Source organism: Eurosta solidaginis, chromosome 1, assembly GCF_040869045.1.
Source record: "Eurosta solidaginis isolate ZX-2024a chromosome 1, ASM4086904v1, whole genome shotgun sequence".
Lineage (NCBI taxonomy): Eukaryota > Metazoa > Arthropoda > Insecta > Diptera > Tephritidae > Eurosta > Eurosta solidaginis.
Window position 1 is genome coordinate 290,675,394 of NC_090319.1, and position 21,581 is coordinate 290,696,974.

A 21,581-nucleotide genomic window follows, 5' to 3' on the forward strand; every position below is an offset into this window, starting at 1 on the left:
TCGAACCCGCGATCTTATAATTAATTTAAATATAATAAAATATCATAAAATAAATAAAATAATATAAATTAAAATAAAATAAAACAAATTAAAATATAATTAAATAAAATAAACTTAAATAAAATGAAATGAAATAAAATTAAGTTAAATTAGATAAAATAAAATGAAATAAAATAGAAATTAAAAATTAAAAAAAATAAAATAAAATAAAATCAAATAGAATAAAATAAAATGAAATAAAGTAAAATAAAATAAATATAATAAATAATTAAATAAAATATATCAAGATCAATATCTTTTTTGAAACTTATAGATTTATTTTCGTAGTGCGACACATTTCTTATCGGCCTGTTGTAGAATATTATCGATTTTGTTATCAAAAATGTATTGATTTTTTGTCGAAAACTTATCCATTTATTATCGGAGTGTTACCATTTTTTTTGATCTTTTAACGGCGACTCATCCGTTCGTTATGAATCAAGTACCGGTAAAATTTATGACACATGTGAATCCCACCGATAACAAGCCGATAGGAAGCCAATGAGATAAGGATGTCAAGCTAATAACAAATCGATATCAAACTGATAACAAACCAAAAATTCGAATATAGTAGTTCGCTACATTAAAAAACTAATAATAAAATAAAAACTTGTCGCTATCTGTTGCTAAACATACGAAGCCGTCGATACTATTCTCAGAAAGCCCGAAGTTTTTTGTATCTTGTAAATTTACCTCTGTTGTGGTTTTATTTTAACCTCTGGGTGAGCTCAAAGTAACTTTAAAATATTAGTTTCCCAGAAGTATATCTGTATTTTACACACCGAACTTCACGAGTACTTGGTACTCACGCCTTTGTTTTTTCAGTGTATATTTAATGTAAGCGCATTGATTTATGGTTTTTGTAATATGTATACAAATACAAATAAATCATTTTAACAGCGGTGTTTGCTCTAAATTATGAGCTTTAAAATCCCTAAACAGAGCTTTTGAATAAATAATCGTATGCCGAAAGCCAAAAGAAAGTGCCATATAAAAGTTTTAAAGAAATATATGTTAACACATATTTACATATTTATCAACAACTTTATCTATATACAAAAATACTTACGCACATAAGTTTCTATGAAAAAAAAAGCAGCTGCACAAACAAAAATACTAAATTGGATTTGACTTTTTGCCAAATGTCAAATAAACACAATTTTTTTCCTAAATATTAAATCGCAAATAATGTAAAGTATTTGTCAAAAAAAAAAAATAATAATAAATTATCAAAAAGCAAGCAAATAATAATAAATTAAATGAACTCGTATGTAAATCTACATTCAACAATATTTCGCATTGCAGTAAAGCATAACTGACAAATTTCTTTGAGCAAGTTTTGTGAGCGAGCTCGTCTAATGCAGATGACAACAAAAAAGAAACCATTCTACGAATTTTATTCACGACGTTCATTGCTGTATAAATTTTATTTGCTTTATCGCTTGTTGCTTGCCATGTTTTTGCCTTCACTTGTGTTGTTGCTTTTGTGTGTGTGTTTGTTGCTTGTTTATAAAATGTTGCATTTTTATTTATAATTTCAATTTGCATATTCTTGCTGCTTTACCACACTCAATGAAATATACGCGCTATACATATATAGTTATTGTTATTGTCTCCTTTCTTAACTGTAGTTTGGTCTAAAGGGCCACTTGCTATCTTTACACTCCCGCTGACAATATTTCCTAATTTTTCCGCTACTTGTTACAAATTGTCACACAATACTTCCGCTTCACTACCCGCAATCATTGTTATTCGGTTATCATACATACGTACATACATACATACATATATATATATATATATATATATATATATATATATATATATATATATATATTAGGCCGGGTCGATTTGTGGGGAGGCAAAAAAATCGCCCATTGCTCTGTGAAAATCATATTCTAGGGATCAAAATAAGAGACTTTGCCGAAGGAACTATACCTCTAAAACGAATTCTGATGTCCCCCCCTTTGGGTCGCAGGGACAAATTTTGAAAAATCCCACCTTGAAATGCCTATGTTTTTTCTTTTTGGAGTTGATTTTTCTCTTTAGAAATTTATTTAGTCAGAACATATGTAATGAACAAATGAATTTAACTTAGTAATAGAAAAGAAATTAAAAAAAAATTATTAGAAATTAGCGTTTTTACAACCCCCTTTTAAAACCAAGGCATCACTGTGATGCATTTGCCTGTCGTAAACATAGTTGGGTGGGTTTTTTATTCAACCGTTTTAAAAAATGAAGGTATCACTGTGACACAATTGCAGATCGTAAAATTGCTTGCGTTGTTTTTTTTAAGCCACCACAAGACACAGCAGGTAGAATTGAAATTGCCCCTACCAAAAAGTTCTACCCAAAGGGGGGGGGGGCATCAAAATTTGTTTTAGAGGTATGGTTCCTTCGGCAAAGTTTCTTATTTTGATCCCTAGAATACGATTTTCATAGAGCAATGAGCAATTAGCGATTTTTAATCGACCCGCCCTAATATATATATATATGTGTGTGCAGTTGGCGGACCCTACGACTAGTTGGACATACATATGTGTTGCCTACGCATCGTTGTTTGGTCTGAATATTGTTTGCTATTTGGCACCACTGTGCGAACAAGTGCAGCCAGTTATGCTATCGTAAAAGTCAAGTCAAGCAATATTTCAATGTTTTCCGTTTCATTGGCCACCATGAAGAAAGATACCAGTTTTGTTATTATTATTGTTGTTGTATTTTTATTTTTATTCTCACTGGTTATCCTTAATAATTCATTTTATGTTGTACTTGTATATGTTGTTGTTGTTTATGTTTTTTTCACAAATGCTTGGTTAGCTGTATCTATATGGCTTCAAAAAATATTGTTATTGTATTTTTATCAAGAATTTCATTCTGCAATTGCTTACTTCCTACTTTATTTTATTTTTGCTTTATTGTCAGCTTAACAATGATGCTAACAACACTTTAAAACCCACTTTCTCGAACATTTTAGTAAAGAGTATATTGTAAATTATAACCAACATTAAAATACAATGACTAGCAACCAAATCGAATGGTTCAAAACTAGAGCTGTAGCATCAGATGGGCTATACTTCAAACTTAACCGGACATTTTCCAAATGATATGTGAGGGTGGGTTTCTTGAAAATGCATTCAAATTCTATTCGTTTAGTTTCTCCATCGACATAAGACATACGACATAGTCAAAGCCAGCTCTAAATTTACTGTTTTCAATGCCTACGAACATTACTTTATTAGTGCTTAACCGGCAAAAGGTTTGGTCCGTCCGTCCATACAGCTCATCTTTAAATATTCTGCGGTACTCGCCTACGCCAACTCGTAGCGGTCCGTACATTTTTCGAAGAATTTTCGAACACTCCCAGAGCCGCCGCATCTGATGTCGCTATGGTACAAGCTTGTGCACATACAGCAGGACGGGTACGACAATTGACTTTCAGAGTATGGTTTTCGTTTGCTGAAAGAAGTCTTTACTTTAAAAGTGCAAACATAGTCCAAAGTAACTGTGAGTTCAATTAAAAAACAGTATTTTCAGCAATCGTCTTGCAGACAGTAGGCTAAAATCTGGAATTTATTGAAATTTATTCAGATTTGTATAACATGTAAAATTTTGGCTATCTTACACTTGTGTTCTTATCTACAAACGATATGCTTGCTCACAAAGACTTAATTGCTGTATTTATCAACGTGCAGTTAAATTATTAAATATATAAACTTCAATTATACAAATTCAATGTAATTTAACAAATAATTTAACCTGCAACTATTAGGTATCCACGTTTCGAAAGAAAATTTATAAAAGGAAAGAAAACTAGTAGACTTTAGCAATAGTGATGAAACAGCGATGACAGCGGAAGGCAGCACAAAGAAGAAGATGAAACCCTTTGGTGAAGATAAGCGACGGCGCTGCATTTCGTTTTGCGCAGCGGCGTAACAGTAACCTTAATTGGCAAGAGTGATTTAAAGCTGATGTTTTTGTTTGTGATAATAAGAGAGGTCTTTCACTATTTCGGAATTATGACGTGGTTGGCAAGGCGCAAATGAGCTCATCCCCAACTTGATGATAGCAAGTGGTTAAGTCCTTTCCATGCTGTTAAAGACGGCTTCAAAATCAACGGAAAGGTGATGTGTGTAATTTTTATACTCAGTTGAGCAGAGCTCACAGAGTATATTAAGTTTGATTGGATAACGGTTGGTTGTACATATATAAAGGAATCGAGATAGATATAGACTTCCATATATCAAAATAATCAGGATCGAAAAAAAATTTGATTGAGCATGTCCGTCCGTCCGTCCGTCCGTCCGTCCGTCCGTTAACACGATAACTTGAGTAAATTTTGAGGTATCTTGATGAAATTTGGTACGTAGGTCTCAGATCGCTATTTAAAATGAACGATATCGGACTATAACCACGCCCACTTTTTCGATATCGAAAAATTCGAAAAACCGAAAAAGTGCGATAATTCATTACAAAAGACAGATAAAGCGACGAAACTTGGTAGATGAGTTGAACTTATGACGCAGAATAGAAAATTAGTAAAATTTTTGACAATGGGCCTGGCACCGCCCACTTTTAAAAGAAGGAAATTTAAAATTTTGCAAGCTGTAATTTGGCAGTCGTTGAAGATATCATGATGAAATTTGGCAGGAACGTTACTCCTATTACTATATGTACGCTTAATAAAAATTAGCAAAATCGGAGAAGGACCACGCCCACTTTTAAAAAAAAAAATTTTTTAAGTAAAATTTTAACAAAAAATTTAATATCTTTACAGTATATAAGTAAATTTTGTCAACATTCAACTCTAGTAATTACGTGGTGCAACAAAATACAAAAATAAAAGAAAATTTCAAAATGGGCGTGGCTCCGCCCTTTTTCATTTAATTTGTCTAGGATACTTTTACCGCCATAAGTCGAACAAAAATTAACCAATCCTTTTGAAATTTGGTAGGGCATAGGTTTTATGACGTTAACTGTTTTCTGTGAAAATGGGCGGAATCGGTTGATGCCACGCCCAGTTTTTATACACAGTCGTCCGTCTGTCCTTCCGCATGGCCGTTAACACGATAACTACAGCAAAAATCGACATATCTTTAATGAACTTAGTTCACGTGCTTACTTGAACTCACTTTATCTTGGTAGGAAAAATGAACGAAATCCCCTGGTCCACCTTTATGGCGATATCTCGAAAAGGCGTCCACCTATAGAACTAAGCCCCACGCCCTTTTAAAATACTCATTAACACCTTTCATTTGATACCCATATCGTACAAACATATTCTGAAGTCACCCCTGGTCCACCTTTATGGCGCTATCTCGAAAAGGCGAACACCTATAGAACGAAGGCCCACTCCCTTTTAAAAATACTCATTAACACCTTTCATTTGATACCCATATCGCACAAACAAAGTATAGAGTCACCCCTGGTCCACCTTTATTGCGATACCTCGAAAAGGCGTCCATCTATAGTACTAAGGCCCACTCCCTTTTAAAATACTCATTAACTCTTTTCGTTTGATGCCCATATTGTACAAACATATTCTAGGGTCACCCCTGGCCCACCTTTATGGCGATATCTCGAAACGGCGTCCACCTATGGAACTAAAGATTACTCCCTTTTAAAAAACTCATTAACACCTTTCTTTTGATACCCATATTGTACAAATTCTAGGGTCGCCCCTGCTCCGCCTTTATGGCGACATCTCGAAACGGCGTCCACCTATGGAACTAAGCCCCACGCCCTTTTAAAATACTCATTAACACCTTTCATTTGATGCCCATATCGTATAAACATATTCTGAAGTCACCCCTGGTCTACCTTTATGGCCCTATTTCGAAAAGGCGAACACCTATAGAACGAAGGCCCACTCCCTTTTAAAAATACTCACTAACACCTTTCATTTGATACCCATATCGCACAAACAAAGTATAGAGTCACCCCTGGTCCACCTTTATTGCGATACCTCGAAAAGGCGTCCATCTATAGTACTAAGGCCCACTCCCTTTTAAAATACTCATTAACTCTTTTCGTTTGATGCCCATATTGTACAAACATATTCTAGGGTCACCCCTGGCCCACCTTTATGGCGATATCTCGAAACGGCGTCCACCTATGGAACTAAGGATTACTCCCTTTTAAAATACTCATTAACACCTTTCTTTTGATACCCATATTGTACAAACAAATTCTAGGGTCACCCCTGGTCCACCTTTATGGCGATATCTCGAAAATGCGACCACTTATACAACAACCACCACTCCCTTTTAAAACCCTCATTAATACCTTTAATTTGATACCCATATCGTACAAACACATTCTAGAGTCACCCCTGGTCCACCTTTGTGACGATATTTCGAAACGGCGTCCACCTATAGAACTAAGGCACACTCCCTTTTAAAATACTCATTAACACCATTCGTTTGATGCCCATATTGTACAAACAAATTCTAGGGTCACCCCTGGTCCACCTTTATGGCGATATCTCGAAACGGCGTCCACCTATGGAACTAAGGATTACTCCCTTTTAAAATACTCATTAACACCTTTCATTTGATACCCATATCGTACAAACGCATTCTAGAGTCAACCCTGATCCACCTTTATGGCTATATCCCTAAATGGCGTCCACCTATAGAACTATGGCCCACTCCCTCATAAAATACTCTTTAATGCCTTTCATTTGATACGCATGTCATACAAACACATTCCAGGGTTTCCCTCGGTTCATTTTCCTACATGGTTATTTTCCCTTATGTTGTCACCATAGCTCTCAACTGAGTATGTAATGTTCGGTTACACCCGAACTTAACCTTCCTTACTTGTTTTCCTTCTATTTTTTTCAGGATTAAGCGCATAGTTAGTGATAGATTTACTGAGTCCAAAGCTGTACTGATAACGGCAAATCACGCTGGACTTAAATTTTTCGCATAATGCGCAATGCTAAAAAAGCTGATTCCGCGATAGTTGGTGCAGTTTTCAGTTTCCGCCTTTTTTGGGCTAAGAACATTTTGACTCCAATCGTCAGGAATACACTTGTCCGGCCATTTTTTGTATAGAATTTGACGCATGGGCCTAACCAGCTCCTCACCACCGCAATTGAATAGCACCGTATGTAATCCATCATCGCCTGCGGCCTTGTAATTTTTTAATAACTGGAGTTCGCCCAGTGGTTGAAATTCAACCACAGGAAAGCAAAGGATAGGAAAGAAAGGAAAGGAAAGGAAAGGAAAGGAAAGGGAAGGAAAGGAAAGGAAAGGAAGGAAAATCAATGGAAGGGTAATTAAAATAAAAGAAATATAATTTGTCATTTTAATATAATAATAGGAACATTCGATGGGTATTATAATGAATAGGTAATCTCAAAATAGGGAAATTTTATATTGCTCTGGCAGGAAGGGTATGATTTAATTAATCTGCCTCTCGTAAACAAAAGTTAGGAAAAGGAAAGGTGAGGAAAGGAAAAGAAAGGAAAGGAAAGGAAACGAAATTAAAGGAAATGAAAGGAAAGGAAATGAAAGGAAAAGAAAGGAAAGGAAATGAAAGGAAAAGAAAGGAAAGCAAAGCAAAGAAAAGAAAACAAAGGAAAGGAAAATAAAAGATTAGAATGGAAAAGAAAGGAAAGCAAAGGAAAGAAAAGAAATAGACTTGATGCATGATCAGCTATGTATTTTTGTTTAATATTTATTGTGTACAAAGCAACTCCTCGGCCATGCTCACGATTCAGCATAGTACACAAAAAGCAAGTATACACGCACAGCGTGTTTATAGTGTGAATAAGTGCATGTGTAGTGGTGTGACATTTATGTTACATTTTTTATATTAAAATGATTTTTCAAATTTTTTTTATTTATGGATAACAGTGCAGCTCTAAATTTCCTATCAATATATATATAATTTGTATGCCTTCGAATTATAGTTTAGCAGAAAACGCTTCCACATTTTTTCATCTTGTATATTTATATATAAGATATTACTATTACTCTAATTCCGTTGAAGTCTAGTGGAGGATCATTAATTGCATCATCATTGATTGCGAGCTAGGGTTCATCACTTGCCCTTGGTGTTTAATTGCTGTCTCCATAATCAAAGAACTCTCTGAATATCGCTTACTACGTGTTCCTTTTCTTTTTCACAAAATTTTTCCCCGGAATAAAAACTTTCTGCCTGTCGCCTAATGTTTTGGGAAAATTTATGGGAGTTATTACTGATGGCAACCAGCTCAAGCTCATTGTACTACGCCTATCTACCTCTGCTTTTTTCTTTGTGTAAAATCGTTTCGCTTTTGTTTTCGACTCTGTGAGAAGCTCTTTATCACAGATATACATTCGGAGTGTTTTCCAAAAAATTTCTTAGGGGTGACTCCGATTAGAAAAACTTTTTCTAAATTTTTGATATTACTTTGCATGGGAGTTCAATCCACGACTTTCGTTGGGTTTAGACGGAGCGCGTTGTCACCACACCACGGCGGCCGCCATTATCTTTAATAAGTGGAGCTTAAAATAGATTGCCTGCACTCAAAAGTTGTGGAACGTAGTCCATTGCTCGCTAAAGAGTACTCCGGGAATACTAAAAAATTGTTTAAAACTCTGTTGGGATTAAATAAAATTGATTAAAGAAGTTTTTTATTTTTTTAAAGAAGTTGAAGAATAATGTGTACTTAAATTAGTGAAAATTTGTACACGAAAATAAGAAATTCCTACTTATTCAATAGAATTTTCAAAGGAAATGTTTTACCTAAGTGGTTTTTGCCGAGTGTTCATTGTACTTTAAAATCAAATCAACTGCCACAAATATACAAATACCAGCATATTCTCTTATAAGAAAAGTTCAAACGGCATCCTTATATCTTCATAAATAATTCACGTGCTTGCGACTAAACAAATATATGTAGATCAGTGGTGCACAATGCTGGCAGGGCTTCGAATACAAAGCATGTTTGAGCTCAGAGTTCACGCATGAGAAGTTTCCTGCTTGAAGTACAAGCTGAAACTGATTGATGCGGCAGTTACTCACGAACGTACGTACCAAAAACGTGTCAGCTGACACGACCTATCTTATGAGTGTGCAATGTAAACGAAAACTCACCGACGTGCAACGCCCGGACGTACGTAGCCCGGAACGTAGAAATCAAAACAATTTTGATTTTTTCCGTAAGAACGTGTCAGCTGATCGCTCTCTTACTAGACAGAGTTGCCTAGTAAACTTTTGTGCGCTAATTTTTGACCGTTTGCAGTTTTATGCAAAAACACCTAATTAAAGTTTGAAAAATTGTGAAAATAATTCGAAATAATTATGTAAAAGTGCTGATTATAAATATGTAATCTATTTATACTTATTTAATATGTATTCCGGCCTTTTACAATATCAAAAATTAAATTGGAAAAAGTTGATGTTTCCATAAGCATGCATGCAAACTGGCCAATGGCAACAGTGCTTTGTTGTAAACAATACACACACAAATATGTTATGTACATGTACACAGACGCACACATTGATTCCTACGGGCTTGAGAGTTCGGTCAAACGTGCTTCGTACGACAAACGTCCGTACGTACGGCACACGTCGGTGGGTAACTGCCGCATGACTGCTTACTTTTTCGAATCTCTGTCGCTGCGATCACACGACATGAAGTTGAACTACGAATAGTTTTCGGAAGCTCTCTTCAGTGCAACACTGATGCAGATATGTCGAACCATCACGGTTTGATATCATGCGCATTTTTCAGCATACATTTTTTATTGAAGTTTTATTTCTGCACGCATAAATAAATTAAAAGTATATTATATGCAAATACATAAGTTGAAGAAAACAAACCTACCTACATACATACATCTGTATATGTTTATAAGTCCATACACGTGTATTGCACAAATGCTTATTGGAACAGGCAGTTGCGATAAGAAATTCATTAAAATATTATAAATTGTAAAGGGTGGGCGTCATGAGACAAAAAGTTTCCAGACTGGTGCAAATATCTTATGCAAGAATGATTGTGGCCAGATTATTAGAAAGGCTTCTGCAGGAAAAAGGACGTAATTTTATTGTAAACATGCCTAATTTTGTGTCTCAAATAATTCTCATAAATATAATTCTTCGATATTGCAGAATCCAATTAAGGTTTAACTTCATGTTTGTATTTTAGGTTGTCTACGATGAGGTAACTCAATCCGCATTAAAATTTGCAAGAGTGGATGTGGCATAGCCATATAATTCAATAAGTTTTTAATCGGATTTCGGTTGGGATATCTTGAGAACGATTTAAGCTAAAATAATGAACTTATGCACGATTCTTCCCAATTTTAGGGCATGATTCTTCATAATTTAAGGAGGAACTAATAAAGAAAACTGGCGGCCACCATGGTGTGATGGTAGCGTGCTCCGCCTACCACACCGTATGCCCTGGGTTCACACCCCGGGCAAAGCAACACCAAATTTTAGAAATAAGATTTTTCAATTAGAAGAAAATTTGTCTAAGCGGGGTCGCCCCTCGGCAGTGTTTGGCAAGCGCTTCGGGTGTATTATGAAAAGCTCTCAGTGAAAACCTTGCAGATGCCTGCCTTGCAGATGCCGTTCGGGGTCGGCATAAACCATGTATGTCCCGTCCGGCCGATTTGTAGGGAAAATCAATAGGAGCACGGCGCAAATTGGAAGAGAAGCTCACCCTTAGATCTCTTCGGAGGTTAGCGCGCCATTTATTTATTTTTAATAAAGAAAACTTAAAGGAAAGAAGTAAAGAACGTTAAGTTCGGGTGTAGCCGAACATTACATACTCAGCTGAGAACTTTGGATACAAAATAAGGGAAAATTACCATTTAGCAAAATGAACCTAGGGTAACCCTGGAATGCGTTTGTATGACATGGGGTACTAAAGAGTATTTTAAAAGGGAGTGCGTCGTAGTTCTATAGGTGTACGCAATTTCAGGATATCGCGATAAGTGGACCAGGGGTGACTCTTGAATGTGTTTGTACGATATGGGTATCAAATTAAAGGTATTAATGAAGGTTTCAAACGGGAGTGGCCCTTAGTTGTATATGTGAAGGCGTTTTCGAGATATCGGCCAAAATTTGGACCAGAGTGACCTAGAACATCATCTTTCGGGTACCACTAATTTATTTATATATGTCATACCACGAACAGTATTCCTGCCAAGATTCCAAGGGCTTTTGATTTCGCCCTGCAGAACTTTTTCATTTTCTTCTACTTAATATGGTAGATGTCACACCCATTTTACAAAGTTTTTTCTTAAGTTATATATTGCGTCAATAAACCAATACAATTACCATGTTTCATCTCTTTTTTCATACTTGGTACAGAATTATGGCATTTTTTTCATTTTTAGTAATTTTCGATATCGAAAAAGTGGGCGTGGTCATAGTCGGATTTCGGCCATTTTTTATACCAAAATAAAGTGAGTTCAGCTAAGTACGTGAACTAAGTTTAGTAAAGATATATCGATTTTTGTTCAAGTTATCGTGTTAACGGCCGAGCGGAAGGACAGACGGTCGACTATGTATAAAAACTGGGCTTGGCTTCAACCGATTTCGCCCATTTTCATAGAAAACATTTATCGTCATAGAGTCTATGCCCCTACCAAATTTCACAAGGATTAGTAAATTTGTGTTCAACTTATGGCATTAAAAGTATTATAGACGAATTAAATGAAAAAGGGCGGAGTCACGCCCATTTTGAAATTTTTTTTTTATTTTTGTGTTTTATTGCACCATATCATTATTGGAGTTGAATGTTGACATAATTTATTTATATACTGTAAAGTTATTAAATTTTTTGTTAAAATTTGACTTTAAAAAAATGTTTTTTTAAAGTGGGCGTGTTCATCATCCGATTTTGCTAATTTGTATTGAGCACACATACAGTAATAGGCGTAACGTGCCTGCCAAATTTCATCATGATATCTTCAACGACTGCTAAATTACAGCTTGCAAAACTTTTAAATTACCTTCTTTTAAAAGTGGGCGGCGCTACGCCCGTTATCCAACATTTTACTAATTTTCTATTTTGCGTCATAAGGTCAACGCAACTACCAAGTTTCATCACTTTATACGTCTTTGGTAATGAATTATCGCACTTTTCGGTTTTTCGAAATTTTCGATATCGAAAAAGTGGGCGTGGTTGTACTCCGATTTCGTTCATTTTAAATAGAGATCTGAGATGAGCTCTCAGGAACCTACATACAAAATTTCATCAAGATACCTCAAAATTTACTCAATTAGTTTATGCCGTTACGGATTACCGTTATGCGAACAAAGTTAATATACTCTGTGAGCTCTGCTCAGCTGAGTATAAAAATGCCAATTGACATGCCCACTTTCCACAAAAAAATGGTTAAGAACGTATTAGTCTTGACATCTCTGTAACTTACAAAGCTACAAACCTAAAATAATAGATGAACTGTCTCGTAAGTATGGTTTAATATCTTTTAAAAAAAATCGGTAAAACTAACAGAGAAAGTTTATTTTTTTTTTCAAAGGAAACTTAGGATGCTTTATGTAAACAACACATTCAAACCCACAATTTTCGTTTAATATAGACTGTAGGTTATTTGGACCCCGGAAGAGTCCTCAAAATCATCACAAAATCATCTCCTCAAAGACCCAAAAATAAACTAATAATTCATTCCAAAAGTAATCTAGTTAAGCCCGAAAATGATTCTTTTTTTAGTGACCCCGAGATATTCCGACAAAATCCCACAAGACTTCCTAAAATAATTTCAAATTTACCTTGAAGTAATCACGAAACAAGCAACTGATCCTCCTGTAACCCTAAGATAATCCAAAAATGCCTCTTTAAGGGTTTCGAAATAGTCCCACAAATCATAGCGAAATAAGGTTAAGGATCACGCCCACTTTTATATAAGTGGACGAATAAAATAAGATATATATTTGCAGAAAAGAGCTTTATATTAATGATGTTTCATTTCCCAATTGGATTTATAACAATTAATAGGAAAAACTTTAAATTTGAAAAAATTGGCGTGGCACCGCCATTTTTATGACTAAGCAATTTTCTATGTTTCGGGAGCCAAAGCTCGAAGAAAAATTAGTTAAGAATAGAACCATATGTATATGTATAGTGACGAATATCCACATCACTAAATAAATGCACAACAACAAAACATTAAGCAAGCTACATAAACACATTAATCGTCATTTGCCCACATACATACAAGGCAAAGAAGAGATAACTCACGTACAGATGTAGTCATCGGTCGAAGTAGTACTCACATATACATGCGCATATGGTTATGCGAGAGGCTATAAACGTGTATCTGTAGTTATAGCTGGTAATGTATAGCTGGTAACCAAGTAGAAACTTCTAGCAGAAGAAACGTCTACACATTTGGGCAGAGAGTATAAAAGAGCGCAAGCTGAGTAGTCAAAGGATCAGTTTGATTTAAGCACGCTATCAGTTGCGAAGTGAAGTTTAAAGTAGTCTAATAAAGACCATTTTGTAATACAGAATATTGGAGTGTTTTATTCAACAGTTTAGCTATATGAACGTTAACAGAAGGTTGCAAATAAGCGGAATTTCTCTAAATTCGTTACAGTATTACTGCGCAGCCTTGTAACACTATTAAGCACACAAAACAAACAACAACAGCATTTCAAGTATACAGCTGGATATGGAATATTATATTTCAACCGAACTTAGACTTCCTTATTTGTTTTTTTTTTTTTTCGTTGGTACTGCTGCTCTGGAGTAGCAAATGCAAACACTCAGATACTCCAACTCAAGCTTATGGTAAACTCATAGTTATTATGTTTTCCGCCACAACACAAAGGGTTTTTATACCGCTTAATCCTTCTGTTTCATTTATTTGAGCAACATTCTGGAATTTCTTTTCATAACTTTATATATTGAGCTTAATCACGACCATCATCATTACTTGGCGTATGACCACCTGAACGATGTTTGCCGTTTTGTAGCAAGTCACGCCAGCTATCCCTACTGTCGCCATTTTGGACGCACCAAGAGAGGTCAACTATTCTCCCACCTGCCTCCCTCAACTCACTGAAGGTCATTCTCTTCCTCTCGCCGGAGCGTCTTCATCTATTCGCATAAAATAACCTTGCCAGTGAAGCTTTTGAGCTTTAACTCGCTGTAGTATCTACATATCTGCGTAAAATTCATACAGCTCATCATTATACCTCCTTTGATACTCGCCATTGGCATCACTTAAGACACCATACATCTTTCGAAAAACTTTTCTCTGGAAGATTTCAAGGGTCATCTCATCCTCTCTCGGCACGGTCCATGAGTTCTAGCGTAATACAAGTTATAAAGGACTTGAAGAGAGTTCATCGAGAGAGAACATTACTTTTTATATCTATGCGAAGTATAAAAAATCAGCTCTTAATTTCTTTTTTTTTTTTTTTTTATTGAGTAAACTTCCTATTACTAAGCTACTACATCTACGTATATACTATTCTACGTTATTACTTCGCTTGCTTTAAACTCGAATTTCTTGCCACCAGCTGAACATTAAGATGTATACATTGTAACCAAAGAATACCAGTTAGTTAAGAATTAAGGATTTTTATTGGGTTATCGCCGTTTAAATTTTTTAAGCCGACAAATTCTGCAAATCTTCTTCACTGCCATTTACACTAATTATGAAATGTGCTTCATTAGTGTTTGATTTTATCACAGTAAATATTTGTGTGGCCAATGAAACTTTAGTTGATGCTGTTAGTGTAATACTCATAGTAGTTACTTCTCGATATCTAACGAAACTATGCTTTTCGGCATAGGTTCGAAATTTTTTAAATTTTTTCGATCGAGATTTTTATTTAGTCTTATTTCCTTGGTAAAATTACACCATACGGCAAAATTTATTTCAAACGAAGTTTGACCCACAAGCAAACAAAATGATTTAGCCGTGTTCGAAGTTACCCTCCAAAACGTAGATACTAGCTTTCAAAGTTCGAAACTGGACATTTCCTTATATATTTAATTCTATTGTTGTATTGGATAAAATAAAATTTAAAAAAAAAGTTGTTTTTATTGTTTTTGTTGCAGCAGTAAATAGGCTCCGCGAAGGTTTAATATTTGAACCTTCTAGGCTATCCCCCACCCCTTAACTCCATGAAAAAGTTGGGGTCGCCACAGCTTCGACTACTTAACAAACAGATTTCGCTACGGATATGTAACAATAGGGTTGGAGAAGCTATAAATTGCGATGACAATCTCTTGAAAGAGTTGCGCTACAGAACCCCTTCAATCATTACAGTATTTCAGTATTCTCTAATGCTTGTTTTTGGTATATTCTAAGCCCCTTAACGCGATGGGGGTCAGGGGTTCGTTTCAAGCTTAAGTGAAAAATAGTTTTGCTCGAACCTCAAAAAACCTAAAACAAAAAAACTTTTTATATTTTTTCGAAGATTTTTCTTGTGAGTTCTTAAAAATCCTATTATATAAACTTCAAAAGGAAAACCACATTTATATACAAACTATTTAAATTTTTTGAGCATAATATTTGAAAGAAATATATTCGAATGAGTCAAATTTCGAACTTCGAAAGTCATTATTTCTATTAGAAAAGCGAAATTCGAAGAAAGGATGAAATCACTCGAAACATTGCTTTGGTCCAATACTTAGGAAACAAATCATTTTTTCCTAGTGATGATTTTTGTGTATTGCAACGATTTTCAAAAGTTATCGATTTGTTATCGTAGTGCAATAGACTTTCCAACGATAATGCATGTTATCGATGAGTTATCAACATTTAGTAACAATTTAGTGGTTTTATATCGAAAAGATATCGACTAGCAACAGAAGAGTTATTGCGCTTTAGTTAAAAAGTTACCGATATGTTATCGGAAATTTACCGACTTGTTTATGAATTGTTATCGGCGTGTAAACGTGAAATCACTCGAAACATTGCTTTGGTCCAATACTTAGGAAAAAAATGTGTCGTAGTGACGATTTTTGTATATTGCAACGATTTTACACAAATTATCGATTTGTTATAGTAGTGCAGTAGACTTTCCAACGATAACGCATTTATCGATGAGTTATCTACATTTAATGACAACTTAGTGGTTTTATATTGGAAAGATATCGACTAGCTACAGAAAGGTTATTGCTTACTAATTCAAAAGTTACCGATATTTTATCGGAAAGTAACCGATTTGTTTACGGAGTGCTATGAAGTAAATAAAAAGAAAAATATTAGTTTTTTATCTATAATTTATCGAAAAATTGTCTAATTGTTATCAAAAATGTATCGAAAGGTTATTAAGAACTTATTGGTTTTCGATTTATTACAAAAAATTTAAATATTTTTTTTTGAAAAGTTATCGATTTTTAATCAAAAAATATCCATTTAATACCGACAATGTATATACTAACTTCCGAAATGTTATCGATATATTATCAAAAATGTATCAAAAGTTACCGTTTTTTTACCGCAGTGTTAGCAATTTGTTATCAACGTTTTTAAAATGTGTTATCAAAATGTCATCAAAAACTTTTCGATTTGTTATCAAAAAGCTCTAAATTTACTACCGAAAAGTTTTCGATTTGTTATTAAAAACTTATCAATTTGCTATTGGCATGTTATCGACTTATTGTTGGAGTCTTACAAATTTTTACGGGTATGAAACCAATAAGAAGCCGATGATGACTCGACGATTACTAATCCGATAAGCTAATTTAAAAATAATAACTTGTCGGTATCAGTTTTTATCGATAAGAATCTGACGAAGCTCTTCACAAAAAGCTCGAAATAAATTGTTTCTGCTAAAGTGTTTTGAGTTCTCACGAGCATCTTTTGTATATAGTTCGTAAGTACTTTAATGAACAATACGATTTTTTTTAAGAATTTCTTCTTATTTCAGCTTTGCTCTCTTCAGTCGAATATTCTGCAATTAGTTATACGAAATCAAAGCTCCGCTACATACCAAGTTGCAACAGCTGCAGCGCTGCAGGCGTTCATTGATTTATTCATTACATTTATCGCATTAATTGGGTCAAGCGGCTAATAAAGTGAATTTCTTTACGATATTATATCATAGTGATTAAGACAAGATATTTTTTTTTTAGGATTATTATTATTATAGTGGTAATTATAGTTCTCTGTGTGTAAATATTAGTAGCAGTATGAGTAAACATTTTGTGTGAGATATTAGGCGTCACTAGAGCAGTGTCACAGAAATGTTGTGCACATAAACCCGTCTGTATATTTACCTAATAGCATATATCCAATGCTACACCTATACTCATATGAAAAATGCAGCTAATCATGGGAAATCAATAACACATATTACAAGTATTTGCCTTGATGCCAGCTTGCGGCTTTGAATGCGCTAGTAGCCAGTCACCACATCAATAGCCCCGTACACCGCATTAATCGCTGCAGATGAGTTGCGCTGAGCTGTATTACATCTGCATATACTTATATATATAAATGATTAAGCCATAAACTTACATGGAATGTGCATTAATTAAAAGGTCTGATTGCACAAGCTAAACGGGCGTATACACATACATATGTATGAATGTAAATATATGTGCATTTTTGTTTATTTTGCAAAGTACGCAACTGGTGTGCTTCTTTGTTACTTTTCTGCAATAGCAGTCAACATTAAACTTGTGTAAGGTATTTTGTGAGGTCCCTTAAGCTAGCCCAACTTTTCCAGCCCAATCAAAAAACGAGACCGTACTAAATTGCACAATATTTAATGCTAATTTAATAGGGGTTAATTAAATTTATTACACCTGTTTTTAAATATCGAGGGTTGGGCTAGCTTAAGTTTAAGCTAGTAGTGGTGGACGATACAGCGATTTTGAGCTGTCAGTGAAAATAGATATGGCGATTTTTGAATTGGGGCTATTTTTACAGCTATAGCGATCGCTTTAATTTATTTTTAATAAGCGAATCAGCAGTTTGTATACTTGGATATAAAAAATGAATGTTTAAGTTTGTTTACCACAGTAGATTGAATGTTATACATTAATTTAATTTAGTATACAGAATATATGAACCAAAATGGGGGAAAAACTTTGTACCTTTTATTGTAAACTGATGTAATGTGAAATCCTAATTTTCTGAGATATTATGATATATATTATTAACTGGCTGACGACATTATCTTCAGTCTCGTGTTACACTCAATGAGATGAAACTATTATTTTTATACAACACCGATGTATTCAGAAATACTCCGTATGAATTTATTCTGAAATTTGTATTTGCTACATAATGTTTTTACAGTAAAGTGAATTAATTTTTAAAGAAAATGCAGAGGAAAAGTATACCAAATTCTTCAAACTATTAAAAAAATATTCTTTGACAGAAAATTAGCCACCAACTTCAGTGCTCTAGAAATTAGCCGGAGAATTCAACCATATAATATGACAAAACTTGAATTGCACTCTCCCAAAAAACCGAAAGTTTGAGTTAATCTGTTTGCAATAAGACGAGTGATATATATTTCTATAATTTTTTTATTTTTCCATCAAAAACACAAATTTTATAAAACTGCTAACGGCTACTGCCTAGAAGTATTAACTTAGGAACTACACAGGCAACCAATCTTAGACCAAGTCTAAAGACCCAAGTCTATTGCGTCATTCACAAAAAAATTTAGTCATTTAATCTCTTTTATATATACCTCATGAAATATTTATATGACCGGGAACTTTTACAATTATCACCGGGCTTTGATTGCGTTTCATTTATGGCTCATATAATTGCCACATTTCACTTCTTTTTATACTCAGTTGAGCAGAGCTCACAGAGTATATTAACTTTGATTGGATAACGGTTGGTTGTACAGGTATAAAGGAATCGAGATAGATATAGACTTCTATATATCAAAATCATCAGTATCGAAAAAAAATTTGATTGATCCATGTCCGTCCGTCCGTCCGTCTGCCCATTAACACGATAACTTGAGTAAATTTTGAGGTATCTTGATGAAATTTGATATGTAGATTCCTGGGCTCTCTTCTCAGTTCGCTGTTTAAAATGAACGATATCGGACTATAACCACGCCCACTTTTTCGATATCGAAAATTTCGAAAAACCGAAAAAATGCGATAATTCATTGCCAAAGGCGGTTAAAGCGATGAAACTTGGTAGATGGGTTGACGTTGTGACACAGAATAGAAAATTAGTAAGATTTTGGACAAAGGGCGTGGCACCGCCCACTTTTACAAGAAGGTAATTTAAAAGTTTTGCAAGCTGTAATTTGGCATTCGTGATGAAATTTGGCAGGAGCGTTACTACTATTACTATATATGTGCTAAATAAAAATTAGCAAAATTGGATGAAGAGCACGCCCACTTTTTAAAAATTTTTTTTTTTAAATTCAAATTTTAACAAAAAATTTTATATCTTTACTGTATATAAGTAAATTAAGTCAAAATTCAACTCCAGTAATGATATGATGCAACAAAATACAAAAATAAAAGAAAATTTAAAAATGGGCGTGGCTCCGCCCATTTTCATTTAGTTTGTCTAGAATACTTTTAATGCCATAAGTCGAACAAAAATTTACTAATCCTTCTTAAATTTGGTAGGGGAATAGATTCTATGACGGTAACTGTTCTCTGTGAAAATGGGCGAAATCGGTGGAAGCCACGCCCAGTTTTTATACACAGTCCACCGTCTGTCCTCCCGCTCGGCCTTTAACACAATAACTTGAGCAAATACCGATATATCTTTACTAAACTTAGCCCACGTACTTATCCGAACTCACTTTATCTTGGAGTAAAAAATGGCCGAAATCCGACCATAACCACGCCCACTTTATCGATATCGAAAATTACGAAAAATGTAAAAAATGCCATAATTCTATACCAAATACGAAAAAAGGGATGAAACATGGTAACTGGATTGGCTTATTGACGCAAAATATAACTTTGGAAAAAACTTTGTAAAATGGGTGTGACACCTACCATATTAAGTAGAAGAAAATAAAAAAGTTCTACAAGGCGAAATCAACAGCCCTTGAAATCTTGGCAGGAATACTGTTAGTGGTATTGCATATATAAATAAATTAGCAGTACCCGACAGATGATTTTCTGGATCACCTGGTCCACATTTTGGTCGATATCGCGAGAACGCCTTCACATATACATCTAAGGGCCACTCGCTTTTAAAACCCGCATTAATACCTTTAACTTGATATCGTACAAACACATTCTAGAGTCACCCCTGGGCCAACCTAATGGCGATATCTCGAAAAGGCGTCCACCTATAGCCCTAATGCCCACTCCCTCTTAAAATGCTCAGTAACACCTTTCGTTTGATAACCATATTGTACAAACATTCTAGAGTCACCCCTGGCCCACCCTAATGGCGATATCTCGAAAAGGCGTCCACTTATAGACCTAATGCCCACTCCCTCTTAAAATGCACAGTAACACCTTTCGTTTGATACCCATATCGTACAAACATTCTAGAGTCACCCCTGACCCACCCTAATGGCGATATCTCGAAAAGACGTCCACCTATATACCTAATGCCCACTCCCTCTTAAAATGCTCAATAACACCTTTCGTTTGATACCCATATCGTACAAACATTCTAGAGTCACCCTTGGTCCACCTTTATGGCGATATCTCGAAAAGGCGTCCACCTATAGAACTAAGGATTACTCCCTTTTAAAATACTCATTACCACGTTTCATTTGATACCCATATCGTACAAACACATTCTAGAGTCACCCCTTGCCCACCCCAATGGCGATATCTCGAAAAGGCGTCCACCTATAGACCTAATGCCTACTCCCTGTTAAAATGCTCAGTAACACCTTTCGTTTGATACCCATATCGTACAAGCACATTCTAGAGTCACCCCTGGCCCACCCTAATGACGATATCTCGAAAAGGCGTCCACCTATAGACCTCATGCCCACTCCCTCTTAAAATGCTCAGTAACACCTTTCGTTTGATACCCAGATCGTACAAATATTCTAGAGTTACCCCCTGGGCCACCTTTATGGCGATATCTCGAAAAGGCGTCCACCTATAGAACTAAGGATTACTCCCTTTTAAAATACTCATTACCATCTTTCATTTGATACCCATATCATACAAACACATTCTAGAGTCACCCCTTGCCCACCCTAATGGCGACATTTCGAGAAGGCTTCCACCTATAGACCTAATGCCCACTCCCTCTTAAAATGCTCAGTAACACTTTTCGTTTGATACCCATTTCGTACAAACATTCTAGAGTCACCCCTGGCCCACCCTAATGGCGATATCTCGAAAAGGCGTCCACCTATTGACCTAATGCCCACTCCCTCTTAAAATGCTCAGTAACACCTTTCATTTGATTCCCATATCGTACAAACACATTCTAGAGACACCCCTGGTCCACCTTTATGGCGATATCTCGAAACGGCGTCCACCTATGGAACTAAGGATCACTTCTGTTCAAAATACTCATTAACAGCTTTCATTTGATACCCATATCGTACAAACATATGCTAGAGTCACCCTGGTCCACCTTTATGGCGATTTCTCGAAAAGGCGTTCACCTATAGAACTAAAGCCCATTCCCTTTTAAAAT

The 21,581-nt window shown here is 35.1% G+C and overlaps 1 protein-coding gene across 7 annotated transcripts in view; it reads left to right on the forward strand.

Moving 5' to 3' along the window:
- side-IV (sidestep IV) overlaps positions 1 to 21,581 on the forward strand; it is a 502,822-nt gene that overhangs the window by 163,461 nt on the left and 317,780 nt on the right. The gene's annotated exons all lie outside the window — the stretch shown is intronic.